The sequence below is a fragment of the Chrysemys picta genome, unplaced genomic scaffold, assembly GCF_011386835.1.
Source record: "Chrysemys picta bellii isolate R12L10 unplaced genomic scaffold, ASM1138683v2 scaf11, whole genome shotgun sequence".
NCBI lineage: Eukaryota > Metazoa > Chordata > Testudines > Emydidae > Chrysemys > Chrysemys picta.
The window spans coordinates 351,729-366,874 of NW_027052718.1; the positions used below are offsets into that span (position 1 = coordinate 351,729).

General features: G+C 50.5%; 1 long non-coding RNA gene across 1 annotated transcript in view; it reads left to right on the plus strand.

Annotated features, from left to right (window-relative positions):
- Positions 1-5,382, plus strand: part of LOC135977691 (uncharacterized) — a 123,289-nt gene extending 117,907 nt beyond the window's left edge. The window contains exon 7 of the long non-coding RNA XR_010595114.1: positions 5,069-5,382. This is a non-coding gene — a long non-coding RNA (uncharacterized LOC135977691). The remainder of the gene's footprint in view (positions 1-5,068) is intronic.
- Positions 5,383-15,146: the final 9,764 nt, after the last annotated feature.

A 15,146-nucleotide genomic window follows, 5' to 3' on the forward strand; every position in this document is an offset into this window, starting at 1 on the left:
TCATGCCTGGCAATAACTGAGGGAACATTGTTAGGGGGCTTATTCCTTCACCCTCTCACTTCCCTGGTCCTTCTCGCATGAACAGAGAGTAACAATACCCAAAGTCCGAAGGTGCAAACAATTCGATGAACTTCCAGGAAGCATGATTCCAGTTTCCTTCTCAATCCAAGATACGCAACTTCAGCTACGTGAATAGCATAGCTGAAGTCGAAGTATCTTGGATCGAATTACCTGGGGTCCAGACAGCACGGGATCGGTGGCCGTCGCTCCCCCGTCAACTGCACTACCGCCGCTCACTCTGGTGGAGTTCCGGAGTCGACGGTGTGCACGTTCGGGGATCGATATATCGATCCCAGATAAATCGATTGCTACCCGCCGATACGGCGCGTAGTGAAGACGTACCCTAGTGTCCCCCTTCCCAGCTCTGACACCACAGAGCCTTGCCTGTGTCCCTGTTCCTGTTCCCATTCCCTGTTCCCATTCCTGCCCTTAGCAAAACATGATCCCAATTCCCCCACCCACAGTCTCTGTTCCCATTCCCCCCTACTTCCTGATTGACTGCAGACTATATAGTAAAACTTGAGTTCTGCTTAGCTAGGGTTACCATATTTCAGCAAGCAAAACAGAGGACGGGAGGAGCCCCGCCCCTGCCCCTCCCACCCCCCACCCCCCAGAACCCTCAACCCTCCCCCCGTTCCTTGTCCCCTGACTGCCCCCTCCTGGGACCCCTGCCCCTAACTGCCCCCCAGGACTCCACCCCCTATCTAAGCCTCCCTGCCTCTTGTCCCCTGACTGCCCCAACCCTTATCCACACCCCCACCCCCAGACAGACCCCTGGGACTCCCACGCCCCATCCAACCACTCCCCACCCCCTGACAGCCCCCCCCCAGAACTCCCAACCCATCTAAACCCCTCTGCTCCCTGTCCCCTGACTGCTCCGATCCCTCTCCCCACTCCTGCTCCCTGACAGCTCCCCCCCAGAACTCCCAACCCCCCACCCCTCCCGCTCCTTGTCCCCTGACTGCCCCCTCCTGGGACCCCTGCTCCTAACTGCCCTCCAGAACCCCACCTCCTACCTAAGCCTCCCTGTTCCTTATCCCCTAACTGCTCCTTCCTAAGACCCCCCCCCAACTGCCCCCCAGGACCCTACCCCCTACCTGTACCCTGACTGCCCAAAACTTTCTCCACTCCCCCCAAAAAGCCCCCCCCGAACTCCCGACCCCCCCCCCCGTTTCTTGACTGCCCCCTCCAGAACCTCCCTGCCCCTTCTCCTGCCCCCCTGGCCCCCTTACCCTGCTGCTCAGAACAGGGTGTTGGGCTCTGCGCGAGCCGGAGATGTGGCTGCGCTCCCCAGCACAACACACAACACGGTCCCTGGCCCTGCACAGTGCTGCTGGAGCCGGGCGCGGGGCTGCCGGGGAGGAGCTGCCGGCTCAGAATGCAGGGAGGGAGGGAGGAGGAGGAGCTCTTCTACAGCTGCTCCGGAGTCCAGCCCGTGACTTTCCTGCAGCCCTCCCAGCCGCTCGCTCTGCTCTGCCGGGGGGGGGAGAGGGGGGGGGGAAATCCCGGACGTTTTGAGTGATTTACAAATTCCCCCCGGACGCTATTTTTAGCACAAAAAGGAGGACATGTCCGGGTAAATCCGGACGAATGGTAACCCTAGCCGACCCAGGCTGGAGACGCGCCTCCTCCCCCCACACCCTCCTTACCTGCTTCAGGCTTCCCGTGAATCAAATATTCGTGGGAAGCAGGGGAGGGGGCGGAGTTGGGGCGGGGACTTTGGGGAAGGGGCAGAGTTGGGGCGGGGGGGCATGGGCGGGGCCCCGTGGAGTGTCCTCCTTTTGGAGGCTCAAAATATGGTAACCCTAGGGTCGGCCCGCCCAGCACTGCCAGTCCCCGGCCCGGCCCCCAGCCGAGCACCTCCGGCCCGCCCAGCACTGCCGGCCCCCGGCCGAGCACCTCCGGCCCGCCCAGCACTGCCGGCCCCCGGCCGAGCACCCCCGGCCCAGCCTCGCCGACCGCCGTCCCCCGAGCCCCCGGCCCGGCCCGGCCGACCTCCGTCCCCCAAGCCCCCGGCCCGGCCTGGCCGACCTCCGTCCCCCGAGCCGCCGGCCCCCGAGCCCCCGGCCCGGCACCGCTGGCTCCCGAGCCCCCGGCCCGGCACCGCTGACCGCCGGCCGCCGGCCCGCATGTCCCGATTTTCCCGGACATGTCCGGCTTTTGGGAATTTCCCCCCGGACGGGGATTTGGAGCCCAAAAAGCCGGACATGTCCGGGAAAATCCAGACGTATGGTAACCCTACTCTATGCACGGTAAGAGAAGGGACAAAGGAAGCAGCCATTAAACAGAAGACTAGATCCTGGATGAAATTTGGCCAGTAAGACTGTTGAGAGCTTTGCTTTGAATGTAACACAATTTGTTAAGTTAGGCGCCAATTGTGTTTTATCGTCATTTTTCTTCTAACCATTTTGGACGTTTATGCCTCCTTACTTGTATTCACTTAAAATCACTCTCTTTGTAGTTAATAAACTTGTTTAATTGTTATATCTAATCGAGTGTGATTAAATTGAAGTGTCTGGGAAACTCAATTTGGTGTAACAAATTGTGCATATTATTTCTTTTAAAGAAATATGGACTTTTTATGAATTTGTCTTGTGCAGAGAGGGCTTGGCATTACAGGACAGATATTGCTGGGGGAACACCCTGAAATATAACCAAGGTGTGGCTGGCTGGTAGGATTGCCAAATTTCTAATCACACAAAACAGAACACCTCTGCCCTGTCCTCTCTCTTCTTCGAGGCCCCGCCTATGCCCTGCTCCTTCTCCGAGGCCCCGCCTCTGCTTGCTTCATGCCCCTCTCCAATCGTTGCTCACTCTTCTTCACCCTCATTCACTTTCACCGGGCTGGGGCAGAGGATTGGAGGGGGAGGCGAGGACTCTGGCCTGGGGGGTGCAGGCTCTGGGGTGGGGCCAGGGATGAGGGGTGCGGGGTTCCAGCTGCAGTTACTGCAGCTGCGAGGAAGCAGCTGCCAAGACCCTGCAGCCTCTGGGCACATGGGTGGTCCTGCAGCTCTACACATTGGTCACTGTACCCTCTACACATTGGAGCACTTAGGGGCCACAGGGACTTAGTGGCCACTTCTAGGAGCCACGTGGCGGTGGGGCAGGCAAGGAGCCTGCCTTAGTCCCAAGCCCCTGCTGCACCGCCGACTGGACTTTTAACAGTCCACCAGAGCCACCAGGGGCCCTTTTCGACCAGGCGTTCTGGTGGAAAACTGGATGCCTGGCAACCCTACTGGCTGGCTGCTGCACACACACAGACGTAGCTGGGAGGGACTTGCATGCTGGAGGCTGTTTGTGAGCAGTCCTGACTGGTGCGTACAGCAGCAAAGCAGTGAAAAGGGAACCCCAGGTTAGGGGGAAAGGGTGACACAGCTACGCACTAGTCTAGATTGTCCCCTGGGTATGTCACACCTGCCTTCTGCAGGGTTTTGTGACTCACAGTCTAAGGCGTCAGTCTCTCCCCCATTTGTTGTGCAGGAGCTCAGGCGCCTAACTCAGGCTTTGTGAATCCCAGTGATTTTTCTAGGTGCCTAGAAGTGAAGTGTTGTGACGCTCAGCATCACTGTGCCTAACTCCTGTTGTGTATTCAGACCGTCGGGCCAACGTCCCTTTGTGGAGCTGGGCCTAATCTCATTTTGTAATGGCAGCACAATATCATAATCTTGTGCTTAGAGTTTAGACATGGAGCCCTGGGTGAACTTGATTTTCTCTGTGAACTGCTGCATGTGAATCAGATTAAAGCAAAGTGGCAGCACATCACAAGTCAAATCAGCTTTAAGGAAACCCACGAAACCAAAAGAAGGGGTTACTCTCCTGTGCAGTAACTGTAGTTCTTCTAGAGGGTGTGTCCCTAGGGGTGCACCACACTGGGCCTGCGTGTGCCCCTTGTGCCCTGCATCTAGGCCAGTGGCTCTCAAACTTTTGTACTGGTGACCCCTTTCACATAGCAAGCTTCTGAGTGCGACCCCCTCCCCTATAAATTAAAATTTATTTTTTTTAAATTAACCATTATAAATGCTGGAGGCAAACCGGGATTTGGGGTGGAGGTTGACAGCTCACGACCTCCCATGTAATAACCTCGCGACTCCCTGAGGGGTCCTGACCCCAGTTTGAGAACCCCTGGTCTAGGCCATATCAGGCTGCATGGCCAAACAGTCCGCTGAGTTTCTTCTGCACCACCAAGTCTGAGCAGAAACTCTGAAGCAGAGGGGAGGCGGACGGGTAGTGGGGCATCCAGAGGGGGACACATCTCAAAGAACTACAGTTACTACACAGGGGGAGTAACCCCTTTTTCTTCTTCAAGTCCTATCCCTACTACCGCTCAGGGTGATTTCTGAGCAGTATCCCCAGTAGGAGGAAGAAGCTTTGGAATGGAGTCCAGAACAGAAGAGAAAATTGCGTTGCTGACTGCAGCATCAGACCTGGAGACATCGACTAATGCATAGTGTCTAGCGAAAATATCTACTGAAGACCACATATCGGTCCTGCAGCTGTCTGAAATGGGCACATTTTAAAGTAGATCTATAGATGTAGACTGTGATCTGGTTGAATGTGCCAAAATACTGATAGGGAGTGTAATGGCGACAGCTTGGTATCAAGTTGTGATTCAAAAGTCTCTGGATGGAAATGACAAATCCCTTAAATCTATCTGCAATCAAAATGAATAGTCTATTGGATTTGTGAAATGGTTTAGTTCTGTCGAGGTAGAAGGCTTCTGCCCTCCTGACATCTGGAGTGTGGAGAACTGTCTCCTGGTGGGAAGTATGTGGTTTTGGGAAGAAAACTGGCAGCTATATGGTCTGATTCAGGTGAAAATTGGAAGTCACGTTAGGGAGAAAGCTGGGATGCAGTCGGAAGGAGACCTTCTCCTTGTGAAACATTGAAAGGGGGTGTGGGGAGGGGCTGCCATGAATGCACCAATCTCGCTGACTCTGTGAGCTGAGGTATAAGTATGAAAGGGATTTTTGAGCCATTGGTGATCCACTGAATCTCTGTTTGTTTGCAGGAGTGTAGATGCCCAAAGTGCATAATATGGTCCTGGAATCTTTAAGGGGATTTAATGACTTGTCAGTGTTCTCTGCAAACAACTTTCATCTGCCAAATTGAAGAGCCTCAACTGTATTCTGAATTTCCCTGGGGAAGCCAGACAATATCAGCCAGGAAGCCCGGCACAGAACTGCCGCCACAGAGATGCAGTGTCTGTATCATCAAGAGCTGCCTGCAAAGACATTCTTGCCAACAACTGACCCTCAGCAACAATTGCCTGGAATTGTTCTCTTTGATCCGAGTGAAGGCATTCAATAAATGACTCAAATTATGTATAGTTGGTAAAGTATTTGGCCATAAATGCTGGGTAATTTGCATAGAGGAATTGCAGCATAGCTGATGAATAGGCCTTCCAGCCTAGTGGGGTCCAGATGCTTTTGGTCTCTGTCATATGGGGTGGATTTGTAATGGTGTTCACCACATCAACAAAGAGAGGTTGGAAAACAGCAATTCAGAGTCCTTGGAGGGGACATAGTATTATTTGTTAGCCCTCCTACAAGTGGGTGTCACCGTAGCTGGGATTTGCCAGATGGTTCTAGTGGGTTCCCATAGAGCCTCATTAATGGGAAAGGTGACTCCTGATGGCGTCACAGAGTGCAGAATATCCAGCAGCTTGTGTTGGAGTTCTCCAAGTTCTTCCAGTGGTATCTGCAGATTCTGGCACTGGCTTAATGTGGTCCTGGAACTGGCAAAAATCATGAACTAGCAGAAAGGCATCAGGGCCTCATCTGGGAAGGAGGTCTGAGATGTGGCTTCTTTGTCTGCCCTGGACTGCTGTTCCTGAAATGTTTCCTCTTGCTGCTGGGGAGGGGAAGTTTGGGTCTCCCTGTCATCCCAATGGGATGGGGCTGGGACCTAGAGAACTGCTGACAATAGGCAGTATAGGGATTCCAATATGTCCCTTGAGGCCATTACTGGGAAGGGGGTAGCATCCGGAGCTGCTCCCACCAGGATCGATGAGGTCCCAAAACATCTCCCCTGCCCCTTCGGGAAAGGGGTGTGTGTGTGTGAGGATGCTTTGGAGAACCTTGCACAAAAAGAGAGGAGGTAGACGGAAGGTCATCTGGAGCAGCTCCCAGAGAATGGGACTGGCGGGACAATGGCACCGGGGAGGCAAAGGGATCTGGAGATGGGGGATTCTCGATACCGAAAGGTGCTCTGTGGCTGCTACCAACAGAGACTGAGGTTCAGCACTCATCACCAATTCCTTTTGTAGTCTGACGTCCTGAGGTACCGAGAGCTTTTGTGGTACCGAGAGGTGTCTGTCCTTTTCTGATGGCAATGGAGTCCTGGGGTGCCACGGGGCTGGTGCAGATGAGGTTGAAGGCTTTCATGGTACCTCAGCAGTTGGTAAGGATATTGAGAGTGGAGTCTGAGATGACAGTACTGCTCCTTCTTGTTTGGTGCTACCAGGGTCTTCCCAGAGCTCTGGTTGGACTTAGAATCGTGGCATTTTCCCATGTCCACCATATTGGAGGAGCCTCTTCCACCTTGAGGAAAACCTCTCAGAGGCTGTAGATCTGGCTGGAGTGAATTCTTTTTGTGGAGGAACCCCTGGGAAGGGCACTAGATTTGCTCTTCTGGGAGACTTCAGAGGAAGGCTCTGAGAATTTCTCCTTCCCAGAAGAATGCTGAGCTGAGGTGGAAGGGCCCTATTTGCCCCTGGTAACTGACGTCCAGGGGTTTCCTGACCTGACTCAGGAGCAGGCTGGAGGGAATTCTCCATCATAAGGTGTCAAAGTTTGACTGCCTGGTTCTTCCCAGCCCTATAGTTCAGGCCTAGGCATACATTGCACTTCTGCAGCATGTATGATTCACCCAGGCATCTTTACAAGAGAGGCAGCATTTGAGCTGAATGAAGCGGACATGCCCCTTACAGGGGAGTCTGTGATGGATCCCGCACTTTCTCTTCTTGTGAGGGTGTTCAGGGCGCCATTTCTCACCCCGATCTGGGGTATTAACTGTCCCACTAGTATCCCAGAAAAGGGAGTGGAGAGGGAGGGACCCCAGCCCGACCTCTACTCCGGGTCCCAGCCCAGGGGCCCTTGGTATAGTGGCAAACCACTTGAACTAGTGATTCCTTCCCCTGGGCTACTTTCCTCTCTGGCCCTTCAGCTTGTGGAGCTTCCTGCCCTCTCTCTGCTTGGGCTAAGTTTCTCCCAACCCCTTGTGTCTGTGGAGTTCCTCTGCTCGGTACAAGCTGGGTTTCCCTTTACCAAGGGTCTTGGGCTTCTGGCCCGCCACTGCACTTTTCCAAACTCTCCTCTGCTTCCCTCCAAACTGCTCTCCTTCAAACTGCTCTCTGCTCCAACAACAAAGCACTCTGCTTCAGTTCCTCCAACTGTCTGATTGAAGCAGGGGGGTTTTTATCAGGTGACTGGCTTCAGGTGCTCTAATTGGTCTAATTGGCTTCAGGTGCACTAATTAAACTGTAGCAGCGTCTCTTCCCTCTACAGGAAATATGGTTCTCAACATCCTGGGGCTTCCATATAGCCCATCTATCACTCTCCTGCTGCCATCTGGCCATGCTGTATCACAATATATATACCTTTATTTTCTATCAAATGGAGAACAAATACCTAACAAACTGACTAATAAAAAGATACAAGCTACTGTGGTAGATCAGAAGCAGATATACTTGGGGGATGGTTTGCACGCGCAACCTGATATTGCCTTGTCAAGGCTGATTCCCCATTCCGGCACTTTGAGTGCAGAGGGTGGGGGCCCGCAAGGATTTTAAAAGTTAATACTGGCCACTCCAGGCTTCTAAACTCCCAAGGTTACAGTTTCTCTCTGACCTTGGCTTGGTAAACACTGCCATCAACCAAATGCAAAACCCTTTTTGGAACCCAAGAAGACACCCTTGGGAATTCCTTCTGGTGAGGTACCCTCAAGCCCTTTCACCTCCGCCCCCTTTGGGGAAGAGCTGAGAAAGAAAACAAAGGAAATTAGCTGTTGCCACCAGTTAATTAAACATGTGCACAAATCTCTTAGGACACCAAAAATCCAATCATGTGCTATACAACAGCGCTTCTGGGATTATCCGTTTCAGTCTAACATCTCTTTCTACCTTCTTCAGACTCACTCTTTTCAGCCGCCTCTATGAATTTCTCTTTTCTAAAGTCTTTGTAGTCTTCTTTGATCTTCACACAAATTCCTTTGCACAGTGTTCTGTATTCTTTGCCCATTTTTCCTTCTAATTTCATGCGCACCGTCCTTGCCATCAGATTCACAATTTCCTCACTGATCCTCTGCTTGCATCCCAACATTTTCAATGCTTTTCCCTTCTTAGCTGCTGAGATTAGCTGTGAGATAAACTATTCAGAGGCCTCATCGATGTCCTTGTTGACCTTTATACTCAAGGTTCATTTCACTCACTTCCTGTACAAATGCCTCTTCGTTGAAGTGCCATTTTTGCTTCAGTTTCTGGCTATCTCTCAACTTCATAGACATTGTCAACACATATTTTGAGCGGAACATATTTTGAGCGGGCTGATCCTGTGAAAATGATTCGTTCTCGTATTGTCGCTACATCATTAAAGATTCTTCTGGTATCCGTCTTTATATAATCAATCTGATTCTGTGCGACTCCATCCAGATGTTTCCTTGTCCACTGCCGACAAGGTTCTTTTTCAAATATTGTGTTCATTATGTGGAGATGGTTTGCCTCTCCGAATGCAACCAGACAATCATTTCTTACACCTTTACTGAATTTTCTCACATACTTTTCTTTTTCAATCTTTTTTCCACTTACTATTGCATTGAAGTCCCCTTGGATAATTGTGTAGGTGGATCTTTTCTGCAGTACCTCCTCCAGCTCTTCGTAGATATGGTCCATTTCTTCATCTTCCTCTTGCTGCGTGGGAGCATACACCTGAATAATTTGAATCGTTCTCCTTCATTTTATCTGAAGCGTGAGACCTGCTATTTGGGGTGACACGATGTTGCCGCTAACTATCCTTGGAACTGTTTCTTTCCTGACAATGACTCCTACACCGCCAATCCTTGCTCTATTGTCAAGTGATCTTCCTAGGAATACTTGCTCTCAGCTTTTCCATTGTGCAATGAGGTCTTTTATTCTTGTGTCAGAGGGGTAGCCGTGTTAGTCTGGATCTGTAAAAAGCAACAAAGAGTCCTGTGGCACCTTAAAGACTAACAGATGTAGTGGAGCATAAGCTTTTGTGGGTGAATGCCCACTTCATCAGATGCATGTCTTTTATTCTTGTTTCACATAACCCTATGACCTCGGCTTTTATTGATTTTCTGACTTCAATGTAAATGTCGATATATGAATCGGATGACAGTGTTCTTGTGTTGTGACTTGCAACAAATAGTTAGACTAGCCTCTGTTTTTCGTCCTGTGTTATCCCAGGTCAGGCTGACGCATGAGTCTGAGCTGTTTTCCAGTTTATTCTGCATTGTGTGGCTTGTTTGGCAGGAGAATCTTGCAGCAGTGCATTCGGGGTGCCAACCCTTGTGTCCTGTAGCTGCGGTACCCCCTCCACTTTGGCCAGGTTGCCCTAGCTTAATAGAGGTATGGTCAGACTACCTACTACCTTGGAGGCTAGCTCAACACCATCTCAGCTTGGTAAGACCTGCCACAGCATATGCTCTGCCGTACTTCAAACCCCTTTCACCCTCACACCAATGCTGAAGTAGGGAGGCAGGATTTTGGGGGGGGGGGCCCTCATGCCCTTCCCAAATGGGAGAGTTTAATTCTCAGCACTCTACATTCAGCATTTTCTGCTTTGCTGTCAAGAGGACCCCTGCCCCCAACACAGACAGACAAACTTAACGGTGCCCCCTTCAATCCCTGCCCTCAGTGGTCCCTCAGGGAGATTGCATTACTTTACCCTCCCTCCACCTCTGCCAACCAGCATCAAGTATCTCCCAGCTCAATGGTGCTACTCAGGCACCGCCAGGGTCCATGGGATGTTATGAATGGGAGCACTGATCTGGAGCTCAGTAAGGCACAGAGACAAGGGCAGTTAGGTGGAGGAGCTGTGAGGTGCTGCCATATTCCCAGTTCCTATTGCCATCCTCACAGGGGCAGAATCGCTACTGGTCCCCCAGAATAGCTGTGTCTCATTTATGATGATAAACAGATATCTGCCTACACTATCCGCAAATCCTGAACCAGCAATCACAGTCCTCGGTAAACACCCACATCAGGAATGTGACAGAGCAATGAATATATGAGAGCAGGTGAGGGACTGAGATGTGGCACATTGAACAAACGGGAAATTGATGGAGAATACTTAGAAAATCGTGACAGTGACGCCACCTGCCAGTCCCAACCTTTTCCCAGCTGGTACAATCCTGTCCCAGCTGGGGACACATGTGGGTATGTTATAAATACTGCAGTAAGGAACATCCTCACAGTATGTAAGACACACGCCGCTGCTTTCACCAAACGCCAACCTCCTCCCCTGAGAAGAACCGACGTTCATCCAGAGCCAAAGGAATAAACTTGAAGGATGTTTTGCCCCTACCACAAAAGGAGATTGGATCTGACCTGGGTTTGGTGGTGTTGAAAACTGTTAGACAAGTGGGGAAATGCTTGGCCTAGACTGGGAGAGACTGGCCAGTTGTCTCACAGTTCATGGAAAGGCCTTCAAGGGCCCTAGTGCAGAGAGCCTTTAACAGGCAATAAATGTCATTGGGGCCCAGGGTGCGTATCATTCCTGGATCCCCACACGGGATGACAGACACCTGGAAATGTGAGTTACAGGAGATGGACTGGGAACAGTCACAGTCTAGACAGGGGAGTGCTCTGAAACAGACTGAACGATGGACCACCCCTTCATATGGGAAGAGGGAGGGATTCATTCTCTTCTGAACAGAGTGTAGCTGTGCAAATATTGTCTGGATGCCTTGAGTAACTCCATGGTCAATAGGCTAATGCAGATTCACTCCTGGCCAGAACTCAGAGGCATCCCAAACAAAGAGTGTAGAGACAGGGCCCTAGCCCAGAGAACTGGCTCAACTGCCAGTCCCTCAGAGAACTGACACAAGCTACTGAATCTCTTGGAGGCTAACGCTGAAGGCGCGAAGCTCTGAGATGAGGGCAGCTGTAATCCAGTATCTCCAAAGATGGGCTTTTATTCTTCAGCTTTCACCTCATTATCTAGTCCTCCTGGCCTCATTAGGCTGCTGTAGTGACTCTCCAGACTGAAGGTGTGTGAAGCACTTGGAGCTTCCTGTAATAATCTATGAATACTTAAGGCCCTTCGGTTTTAGTTTTTCAAATTTTTTTTAATTGCCTGGGTTTTACAAAAGCTGTTATTCAGTTTTTACTATTTTCATCCAATTTTTGGACCTCTCCAGTATATGAAAATACAGATTATGTTAAGAACAGCCAATACATTATATTAGATAAATGTGTTTATGTCAATAACAAATTAGCCTAAATGGAAAGGTGATGCTGTCTGTTAAAATAAGGCAATGTAGTGGAAGATCTACACACACACACGCATCCACATATGTAAGCAGGGTCTGAATGAATTCCCGACAGCTAGCTGGGAGTGGGAGAGAGTTCAGGAAAAAACTGTTTACATGAACACACCTAGGCTATGGCTACACTGGCGCTTTACAGCGCTGCAACTTTCTCGCTCAGGGGTGTGAAAAAACACCCCCCTGAGTGCAGCAAGTTACAGCGCTGTAAAATGCCAGTGTAAACAGTGCCCCATCACTGGGAGCCGCGCTCCCAGCGCTGTAAGCTAATCCCCTTGGGGAGGTGGAGTACCTGCAGCGGTGGGAGAGCTCTCTCCCAGTGCTGGCGCCGCGACCACACTCGCACCTCAAAGCGCTGCCGTGGGAGCGCTCCTGCAGCGGCGCCTTGGAGTTTCGAGTGTAGCCATGCCCCTACTCTGCCTAGATATACAGCAGATGGAGCTGTGTTGCTCAAATAAATCAACTTTGGCTGGTGCTGGGTTACAAATCACTCTAGTACTGAATGAAGGAGTAGTGAAATATTGTTTCAATGATGTCATTATTGTAGGAACAACGGGGAGCAGAACTGTGCTTAACCTGTCCCAAATGAGGGGGGTCACCATCAGCTGACCAGCTTGTTAAGCCAGGGCCTGGAATGCCAGAGGCCTATGAAAGTAAGGGGGGACAGATGTACCAATCAGGAAGTGTGGAGTCTTCTTAAGGGTCTCTGGTCTGGTTTAACCTGTTCCTCCCCACTGTTCAAAGAGAGAGCTAAATAGACTTCATTAGGAGCCCCTTCGTTATTTTAAAATCTCAGTTGGAGCTGAAATCAGTTGTGGTTGGGCAGTGTCTCTGCCCACCCTGCTAAGAGCTAAAAATCACTGAGAGCTAAAATTGCTTGTGGTGGGACCGTGTTTGTGCCCAGAGCTGAAAATCACTAAGAGACTGACCTGCAGACGTCACAGCATGAGAGGCAGGTGGCAGTAGAAGGTGACTGACAGTCAGCTGGCGAGGTGGCAATTGGCAGAGCCCGGAGGTGAGGCGCAGTGACGAAGAAGAGCGGGGCACCAATCGGCTGTCAATGCAGCTGGCAAAGAGGAGCGGCACGCAAGTGCTCGGGCAACAGAGCGAGTAATGTGCCTCTTTTACCCGCGCCCTCCACCCAGGGTGGGAGGTGAATTCTGCAGATGCACCTCTGGACTCTGGGTCTGCACTGTAAGGCCTGGTCCACATTGGGGGACGGGGGGTCGATCTAAGATACGGAACTTCAGCTACGAGAATAGTGTAGCTGAAGTCGACATATCCTAGATCAACTTAGAATTACTTCGCGTCCTTGCGGCGCGGGATCGATGGCCGCGGCTCCCCCGTCGACTTTGCTTCCGCCTCTCGCCAAGCTGGAGTTCAGCAGTCGACGGGAGAACAATCAGGGATCAATTTATCATGTCTATACTACACACGATAAATCAATCCCCGATACATCGATTGCTACCCGCTGAGCCGGCGGGTAGTGTGGTGTGCAGAAAAGGGACGGACACGTGAAAGGGACTTTTGGGTTGCTGGACTTAAGAACCTGAGGGAGAAGGACACAGCCCAACTTATTTGTAGGTGGGTCTTTTGCTCATGGTTTATGTTATGAACCCTCCATTTTCCCAAATTAATGCTGAGTTACTTCCCTCCTTTCATTAAAAGTTTGTCTGCTACACTCAGACTCTGTTTGTGAGAGGGGCAGTATTTCCTCTAGAGGTGCCCAGGTCACTGGGTGGAGGCTCAAACCAGTTTTGTGTTGTATTGACTGGCAGAAGGGTTCCACTTGCATACTTGTACATACTAGTTGCTTTAAGACTGAGCCGATCACAACACATCTTCTAATCTTCTCTTGCTCTGGCCATCCTTCGCCATGTTTGTCCATAGGTCCTTGTTAAGAAATCATCCCACCGGAGGCCAATCGCATGGCTGTTTCAGTTCTCGCGGATGCCACTCAGATATAGCTGCAGTCCATCTGTTGTCACTGAGTCAAGCCACATGTCCCGCCCACCGCATTTTGTGGAGCTTGCTTTTGACAACATCTCAGACTCCAGACTGCTGCCTAATTATTTCATTGGGGATGCGATTGCGGAGCGAAATGCCCAAAAATGTTCATTCCATTGCCCTCTGTGTGACAGACAGTTGATATTTTTCAGTCTTCATCAGCGACCGTGTTTCGCTGCCATATAGCATCGCTGGAAGCACGGTCAAGTTAAAAAGATTTGCACGAGTTGTTTTGCTGATCTTTCCTTGGAAGATGTCCCTGATGTCGTTGAATGTGCACCATCCAGCTTTTTTTCCTGCGCGACAGTTTGCCTTTCTGATCGTGGCGCATCTTGACTTCCTGGCCCAAATAAACGTATTTGTCAGCCTCTTGGATCTGCTCTTCTCCCTGAGTAATTTGGGTTCTTGGCAGAACATCTGATCTCATATATTTTGTTTTCGACTGGTTCATTTTTAATCCTATTTGACTACTTTTCGCAGTCAGTTCTTTAAGCATTCTCTCAAGCTGGACTGTATTTTCAGCTATCAGCTAAATACAGTTATTAAATACATTAAAGCATTAAACTGTTTTTACTTTCAATACTCTGACTTTTCTTCTGTCCTCCCGGCCCCCATTATTGTCCCAGGAAACTGTGAAGTTATTTTTTTTGCACCAATTTTCACCCACTTTTACATTAAATAAATTCCCAGGACATTTTAAAATAAAAACTGAAAATGAGAGGCCTTGTGAATACTGTGTTTTGGCCAGTGTACTGTGATTTTTACTGTGTGATGATATCGATTTAGTGTAAGAAGAAATTACTCATCTTGTGCAGTAACGATGGTTCTTCGAGATGTGTGTCCCTGTGGGTGCTCCACTCTAGGTGTCGGTGCGTCTGTGCGCTGGAGATCAGAGATTTCTCGCAGCAGTACTGGGTAGGGGGAAGGGCAGCCACTGGCACCTCCTATAGCGTGCGCCCCCCTGACTGTCCCCTCAGTTCCTTCTCTACTGGAAGTAGATGAGAGGAGAGTGGGTAGTGGAATACCCACAGGGACACACAACTCAAAGAACCATAGTTATTGCACATGGTGAGTAACTTCTTCTTCTTCATCGAGTGGTGTCCCTGTGGGTGCGCCACTCAAGGTGCTTGTAAAGCAGTACCCCTCCAGGGTGGTAGGGGTTAGGAGTTATGTATAAGTGTGTTATGAGAGCATTGTAAGGCCAACAATAGAGTCTGAGACTAGGCCTTGGGTGATAGCGTAATGCTTTACAAAAGTGAGCTCCGATGTCCAGGTTGCAGCTCTACAAACATCTATTAAGGGGACATTGTTCAAGAGTGCAATCGATGTCACCGTGGCTCGCGTTGAGTGGGATCTGATGCCCACGGTGGGTTCTTTGTGATGCAGGTGGTAGCAAGTTTGAATACAGGTAGAGACCCATTTTAGACAGTCTCTGCGTCGATATTGTAGAGCCCTTGGAGCACTCTGCTGTAGAGACGAATAGTCTTGGTGACTTGCGAAATGGTTTAGTTCTGTCCAAGTAGAAGGCTACAGCCAGTCTGACATCCAGCATGTGCAATGTTGCTTCTCGGGAGTCA